Source organism: Schistocerca nitens, chromosome 9, assembly GCF_023898315.1.
Source record: "Schistocerca nitens isolate TAMUIC-IGC-003100 chromosome 9, iqSchNite1.1, whole genome shotgun sequence".
Classification (NCBI taxonomy): Eukaryota; Metazoa; Arthropoda; class Insecta; order Orthoptera; family Acrididae; genus Schistocerca; species Schistocerca nitens.
In genome coordinates, this window is record NC_064622.1 from 5,446,260 (window position 1) to 5,454,903 (window position 8,644).

Genomic DNA, 8,644 nt, shown 5'->3' on the forward strand with positions numbered 1-8,644 from the left:
GCCACCGGTAGCTGAGTGGTCAGCGCGACGGACTGTCAATCCTAAGGCCCCGGGTTCGATTCCCGGCTGGGGCGGAGATTTTCTCCGCTCAGGGACTGGGTGTTGTGTTGTCCTAATCATCATCATTTCATCCCCATCGACGCGCAAGTCGCCGAAGAGGCGTCAAATCATAAGACTTGCACCAGGCGAGCGGTCTACCCGACGGGAGGCCCTCGTCACACGACATTTTTAACGATCAAATATACTAAACAGAAGTACCAATCAGTTGTCGACACTTAATGACAGCATCACACGTGTCTCTCTTTGTGACTGAATGTTGTAATATAACATCAAAAGCAAGTTACGACTTCACTAATGTTGTTGTGCAATACGTACCAGTACAAAAAAAAATCATTATCACCGACGCCACGTTTGTGCAAAGGCGGTACCTGCACATGTCGCTCTCTTACGTGTTTAAAGTTGTTCATTGAGGGAAGTAGAAGCACCCTATGTTACCATTTCAGAAGGCTGTACTAAAGCCTGCGAAAATCCGGCACAACACTCTTGTTGAAGCGAATGATTTTAAGCCTGCATACAGGTCGGCATTTTAGTGTTGAAGTAAAACATCCGGATCAACACTTACAGGAATGTACAGTTTGAGGGTGAATCCCTCTAGAGCGACTTCTGTGTGTCCATATTTCGGAGCTGGGGAACCGAAACAACAAGGCAGAACAAAGCCATAAAACCAGCTGCCGAGTGTCACTATCTTCACGCACTTATCAGGTGTTTTAAAGCAGACCGCTTTACATGATTGACAGCAAAGGTCTGCTCCCACGTCATATCTCACACCAGGAAAACACGCAGAAACTAATGTTTCCACGGACGATGAAAGTGCCGCTTGGTGAACATGTTGCTGAGAGTCCATTTAGGCTTTCCAACAACTCTGTGTCGTCAAAAAGGTTTGTACTTCCACATAAAACTCGAAGACATAATGGACTTAAAAAGTGTTGTACGGATGAATGCGTACCAAGTAAAGTAATAAAAGGCGCAGAGATCCAAGTTGGCTGAATGATACGATTCGGAGAGTATTACGAAAATAGAGACTACTACCAAGCAGACTGAAGGAAAACTGATAAAGAAAAATTAATACCAACTCGTGCGTGCATAAAAGAGCCATGCGAAAGACATATAACAATTAACAATTTCCACGGTCAGATCCTGCGAAAGATCTATTAGGAAATCCTAGAAAGATCGGCGCCTGATGCACACTTTAAAGGGGGAAAAAATAAAAGTAAAAAAAAAAAAAAACGGCGCACCACGAAGGAGCTATGGAGCTATGCAAATAGGTCAGAAACTGATATCCAAACAGCTGTCGACGGAAAATGCAAAATTTATGCGATTGCAGTCTTTCTCGGCGTATTCCAACCATGAATTCTTCTCGGGTTATCAGCCGAGTGGTGGCGTCGTCTTGTCGGAACGTTTGAATGAGTTTCGTGCCCATCATCTTCTGGCGCCAGAACATGATGGGTCACGAAAGAAGATGATGGGTACGAAACTCATTCAAACGTTCCGACAAGACGACGCCACCACTCGGCTGATATCCCGAGAAGAATTCATCAAATGCAAAATTCTAAACTTTGGCGGCCTATGGATGAATTTGTGACGCTGTAGCGCAATTTCACCGCGAAATTGACAAGGATAGTAAACAGGGGAGATACCGATACCAGGGCATAAAGTCTTTGCGAATTTCATTCCGTGTAGTTACAAGGGAAACTACCCATCGCATCCCCGTCAGAGTTAGTGGTAAGATGGCGCAGTAGGTAGCCCGTCAAAAACAGAACACAGATCAAGCATGAAAACAGGAGGGAAGTGCACTGAACTGTGAATAAAAAAACGGAAACAGTGAACGGTCCAAGCTCAAGATGTTCAACGAGAAGCATGGCGTTGTGGTTATCTGGTCACAGTGTGGGTCGGCAAACGGGCAGACCCGTGTTCAAATGTTCCTCGCGCCCCTCATATGTTTGTCACAAAATTATGAACTGTCCGTCCAGTAATTGACGCGTCTGTGCGCCATATTCAAATTTGTGTCTGTTTCTTGGTGTAACGTCCTTTTGCAACAGCGAGATGTAAAGAAGGAACCTCCAGAGGTACGTAAGTCCTATTTCTGCCACATCTTATGCCTCTTGCTCTCCGTTTTGGAAGTTTTGACTCTTGAAATCCTTTGTTGTAACACATTTGACGATCATTTATTTGTCGTCTTCATTTCTGTGAGAGTTATACGCGACATTTCTCCTGCTCTCTCTATTCATCATATTTACTTGCGACAGTAATATATTCTTACCACATGACTCATGTTTTGTCATTAGTGTATAGTACGACAACTGCCAACATTACAGAAGAACAGACTCATCACTGACCGGACTGAAAGTTCACAACTTTGTGGAAAAAAAAAAGTGTGGCACAAGGGAGATGTGAATAGGGATCTTCCGCTTTTTTAAAAAAATCTCATCTGCTCGGGGCGGACGTCGTAAGACACCCGTTTAAGTTCGTCGTTGATCGGTTAACTTTTTTTTTTTTATTACAGAGGGCAGCTAACCCTCTGACCGAACACGCTGTTCGCCTAGCAGTCAAACACCGCGACCACACCACCACGATGCTTTGGTTCCTGCAAGCCGCTCAATGTTGCACATCTTCTGCTTGAACCGTCCACCATTTCTGTTTTGCTTCTTTTTCTACAGTTCAATACGACTTCTTGTTTTCAAGCTTGATATGTCTTCAGTTTTTGACGGCCTACCTACTGGGCCATTTCACCACTAAATCTGAGGGGGTGTGATGGGGAGTTCCCCTGGTCGGTAGCTCAGTATGCCACGCACACAGGCATGAGAACAATACACGTAGTATTTGAGAGAGGACGCGTAGTTGGGCTCAAAGACGCCAGTTGGGGTAATCGGCGAATCGCTCGACATTTGAACAGCAGCTATGCCACTATTCGACGATGTTGGCAGGAATGGAAGAATCGTGACCGAACACAGCATCAAGAGGGAAACTGTCGACCTAGAGAGAGAGGACAGATCCTGAGCATCGAGCAATCGTCAGAGAGGCATCCAGAGCCACGGATTCACCATCATCATCGATCCCACGTGTAATTGGCGCTTCAGTGACCACAAGAAGGAAAACACAGGCGGCTCACGAAAAGGAGGGTGAACTTACGTTGCCCCATGTGCCGACTACAGTTGACTTCTGTACACCAACAAGCCCAGTTGCAGCGGTGTCGGGCACATTCGGCCCGGAATCCCACTGAATGGAGTGAAATCGTCTTCTGCGGTGAGTCCCCCTTCGAACTGAGTGAAGTCGTGTCTGCAGACGCTCCGGACAGCAGAGCGACGCCAATCTGACTGTCGCCCGCTGTGTGACCCGATAACTAACAGTGATGTTCTGGGCCGGCCGCTGTGGCCGAGCGCTTCTAGGCGCTTCAGACCGGAACCGCGCTGCTGCTACGGTCGCAGGTTCGAATTCTGCCTCGGGCGTGGATGTTTGTGATGTCCTTAGGTTGGTTAGGTTTAAGTAGTTGTAAGTCTAGGGGACTGATGTTAAGTCCCATAATGCTTAGAGCCATTTGAACAATTTTGATGTTCTGGATAGCCGTTTCTTTTCATAACAGGACTCCTTTAGTGTCATCCGCGGCACCATTGCAGGACAGCTCTACGTCGACGACATTCTGCGCCCCATTTCGTTTCCTTTGTGGCAAACCATCCTAGTGTTACGTTTCAGCAAGATAATGTCCGATCGCAGGCGGCGAGAGTCTCTACGGCTTGTTTTCGTGCTTGCCGAACCCTGACTTCGCGAGCAAGGAGGCCGCATCTCTCCACAGAGTTTGGCACGATACACCTCAGGAGCACACCCAACAACTCTATAAGTCAGTGTCAAGCAGGTAACTACTTGCAGACGGACCGGAGGTGGATCAATGTGTTACTGACTCACTCAATTTGTAAAGCTTTTCCTATTGAATACTTCATCCAATTTTTCTAAAACTGTAATCATTTTGTTGTCTGTTGAGCACATGTAACTATTTTCGTTCAGTTTGGATGATGACTTCGTGGCGTGTCTTTTTTCTTCTTCTTAGAGCGTGAAAACTTGCATGCCGATACCGCTAGCATCAGATTCGTCCACGATCCTAGACCATACCTTCTAGTATAAACGTACACATTTGGACGCGACTGAAGGAAAACAGTCTTATCTCAGACAGTCAGCACGGATTCAGGGACAACCATCGCAAAAAACACAACTAGCTATATTTATACACAAGATCTTTAAAATAAAATGTAGATACAGATGAACATGTAGATTCTGTACATTCCGCCTTCTTATAATTTAGCACCCGTCGCTGAAGGGGGAGCGACAGGGTGAAGAACGTAAATATTGCTCAAATTGAGGATTTTTTTCTGCGTACTGGAACTTAGTAGACAAATCGGGTTTATTGCAATGAATAAAGCATACATTCCAGTTTAATTACTATTTTTTATTGAAAAAACCTAATATCTTCACTGTGTAATTGAGATTTTCCTGTGGCAGCTCTGAAGGGAAGTAGATCAGAGGTTGTCGCTGTAACTCCGGTTGTGGTTATCTGAAATATTAAATTAACATATTCTCTGATCCTCGCAGATGTAATTTTAGTTCATCGTAGCGATTTGCAAAAAAAAAAAAAAAATGGTGACGTTATAGATATTTGAACAAAATGCCATTTTTGGATCCGTCTTGTTTTGGCCGAAAAAATGCTTAACATCAACATAAGAAAACATCAGCTACGGTGAACTGAGGGGAATTCAGTTTGCTTCAAGGGAGACCAAAAATCATTACAATCGGATGGAAATTGTAGCGTGGGCGACGATAACCATGTCGAAAAACATGGTTTTGAGAAAACGCGTTTAAAGTTTGACAAGTATTTATCATATAACAAAGGGACAAAGCTTGAAACTTACGGAATATCATCGATGCCTGGTCAGTAACAACTATAGCCCCGGCTAGTGGATGGCCTCTTTCTTCTACTTTGACCTGATAAGCCGTCATTTTGTCCTCAAAGCCGATTTCATAGCTGAGCACATCGCCGCTGCCGTCTCTATCTTCACAAAATCGACGATGAAATGCGCCTATTCTGTGAAAGTAGGGACGTCAGCGCCACATTTCATCGCCGATTTCGATTTGAAGGGCATTTTCTACGTGAATTCATGCAGTATGGCCTACGTTGAATTGATGTACGGCCAAATTTGAAGAAATGTTGACAATTTCGCATCGTCTGGATGTTACTTTCGGGGCGTACCGTACCTCCAAATGAGACTATTGAAAATTTCGTTCATATTTTGAGTAAAACCGCCCAGACAACGCACCAGCAAATCAGGGCTACTCAGATCGGTATAAACAGGAGTTAATGCATCGATAACTACTTGTACCAACCTGTTCTCTAACGCCGAGGCGTGCCGTGGACGCTCGGCCTCAAACGCTCACAGAATCGTTACTTTTAGGAGTTAGCCCATAATATTTTGGTGAATAATTGTTCAATGTATATACCTTCGAATTACGTAATAAAAAAATTCGAGTTTTTTCGAACGCCTCCCTGTCGTTCCCAACTTTAAGAGTGGCTTTATAGTGCCACTATGTGGATGCACATCAAATTTGCTTTAAACACACGCTGTAACAGTCGTGTGATTTAGTAACCTTTGAGATTTGACGTGATGAGTTGATGTTAGTCAAGACTGGCTGTAAGGCGACAAAGACGCCATTACCAACACATCACCGAGTTGGAACGACGTAGTGCAGCAAATCTACGAGAAGCTGGACGTTCCTTTTGCGATACTGCAGAAAGACTCGGCAGGAATGTAGCCACTGCACGTGACTGCAGGCAGCGGTGTTCACGAGAATGTGTGGCAAACAGAAGGCCGGGCTCCGGACGCCCACGTGGCACTACCGGGAGGAGAGATCACCGGGTTCGCCGTCGTGCTGCACCTGCAGCAGCAGCCTGAGCAGCAGTCACACAACGAACTGTTACAAACCGGCTGCTTCAAAGACGGCTCCGTGCCAGGATCTTCTCTCACCTTCATACAACACACACACACACACACTGTATACTTTTCTATCCCAACATTTCAGTTCTTATCTGCTCGACGTGCAGTCTCTTCATAAACTCCAAACAGAATCCTTCGCTTACTGTCTGCTTTTGGGGGACGACATACCATTTCATCTGACGATCTTTTCTGGATGAGGAGAGCCGGATGACTTCCGTTAACTTGAGCATTATCCACTTTCTGGATCGTGTCTATAGCACCACCACTCATCGCCTGTAACAAGTTTTTTAAGAAAATTATGACTGTGTTTCAGTGCGTCCTTCATTTCGCGACAGGACTGAACGCGCTTGTCTTTTAGATGCCTGATCGGTACACAAATTTTGCTGCCACTCTTTGCATCCTCATATCGACGTTCAAACTGAGCTGAATTGTTCCCCAGGACAACCTCGATTAATCTTTCGAGTTCGCCTATTGTCCAGCATGTATCTTCACTGACGGGTTTTCTGATTCTGCCGATGCGAGTGACTTGTGCTGCTATCCAGTCTATGGGTAAGCATCTTTCTCGCTCGTACAAAGACTGGATAGTTGCACAATTCACGCCAATACCCAACAAAGGGAACACGAACAGATCGCTGAATTACATCAATAATGTCGATGGATTTTGGAACATGCACTGTAGTCGAACGTTAGGAGTTACATAGAAGAAAACGATTTATTGGCAAATAGCCAATAAGGAATAAGAAAGTATCGTTCTGGCGAAACACAAGCGCCTCTTTATTCTCACGAAGTTCAAATGGTTCCAATTGTTCTGAGCACTATGGGACTTAATATCTGAGGTCTGCAGTCCCCTAGAACTTAGAACTACTTAAACCTAACTAATCTAAGGAGATTACACACACCCATGGCCAAGGCAGGAATCGAACCTCCGACCGTAGCAGCAGCGTGGTTCCGGACTGAAGCGCCTAGAACCGCTCGGTCACACCGGCCGGCTCTCACAAAGTAATGAGTACTATCGGCAGAGGATGTCAAGTTAATACTTTTAGATTTCCAGAAGGTTTATGATACCATTCCTCACAAGCGACTTCAAATCAAATTTCGTGCTTTTGGAGCATCGGCAGCGTTATGTGACTGGATTCGTGATTTCCTGTCAGAAAGGTCACAGTTCGTAGTATTTGACGGAAAGTCATCGAGCAGAACAGAAGTAGTGTCTGGCGTTCCCCAAGTATGTTTTATAGGCATTCTGCGTTTCCTAATCCAGCTTAAAGATTTAGGAGCCAATCTGAGCAGCCATCTTAGATAGTTTGCAGCTGACACTGTCATTTAACAGCTTGTAAAGTCATCAGATGATCAAAAGCAGTTGAAAAATGATTTAGAGAAGATCTCTGTATGGGGTGAAAACTGGAAATTCGCTGTAAATAGCGGAAAGCGTAAAGTCATCCATATGAGTACTGAAACGAATCTGCTATATTTCGGTTACAAGACACACATTCAATTAAATTCTTAGGGATTACAGTTACGAATAATTTAAATTGGGACGATCACTTACGTTGCGTTGTGGAGGAAGCAAACCAAAACTGCGATTTATTGGCGGTACGCTTATAAAATGCAACAGCCTATAGTACGCCTGTCCGTCCTCTTCTGGAGCATTGCTTCGTGGTGCGGGATCCATCAGCTAGGGTTGACGAAGAACATAGAAAAAGTCCAAATAAGCGTAGCTCGTTTTGTACTATCGCGAAATAGGGGAGAGAGTGGCACGGATGCGATACACGAATTGGGATGGCAGTCACTAACACATTGCGGCAGAGCCTTCACATAAAATTTTAATCGCCAAATTTCTCCTCGGGGTGTGAAAATATGTTTGTTGGCGCCTGTCTAGATAGGGAGAAATGATCATCATAATAAAATAGCAGAAAGCAGAGTTCGCACGAAAAGATTTCAATATTGGTTTTTCCCGCACTCTGTTCTACATTGGAACGCCCTGTGGTTTTCAGTAGCTCTTTCGCTCTTTCAGAGAAGACCTTTCATAAACTTGCATTTTACTACCAGCATATTCTTTGTACGTTGCTTCCATCACCACAGACGCTGCACTCTTGCCAAGTACAGAACAAATGTTCACAGCCAGACGCTGTTCGTGATAGCCAACCAGTTCTTCGTGTCACTGTTGCACTTCCGACACACGCAAAGAACTGCCGCAGAAAACGAACTCGTCGTCGGCGAATGACGTCGCTTGGCAGACTGACTCAGGAGGCGTCCCAGAACAGCTCGCTCCAGGGGTAACCTGGTACTACAAGCAGACGACGCCCAGCATTACGATTCCGGTTACTTTTCGGTCCCACCTCGTATGGATTTACAAAACAATTGGAGCGTTTTGATCTGTTTACTGATCCTGTTCGTATGCTAAATTAATTGTCGATGTTATTTTATTCGTCATACAGAATATAATATACGACATTTTATTGTGAAAATCGTCGAAAGCAGCTAAATAATTCGGTTTTTACCGTTTTTCAGCGGGTTTGGACCTTGAGGTCATCATGACGATAATGTATTTTACGAAAGCTGTGCTGCTCGATTTCAGGAAGATTTTACAGAACTTAATATAGCGTGTC

The 8,644-nt window shown here is 44.7% G+C and overlaps 1 non-coding gene across 1 annotated transcript; it reads left to right on the plus strand.

The window, feature by feature from the left end:
- On the plus strand, nt 1–74 carry Trnad-guc (transfer RNA aspartic acid (anticodon GUC)). Its single transcript has one exon. It is a non-coding gene; the product is annotated as a tRNA-Asp (tRNA).
- The last annotated feature ends 8,570 nt before the right edge of the window (nt 75–8,644 follow it).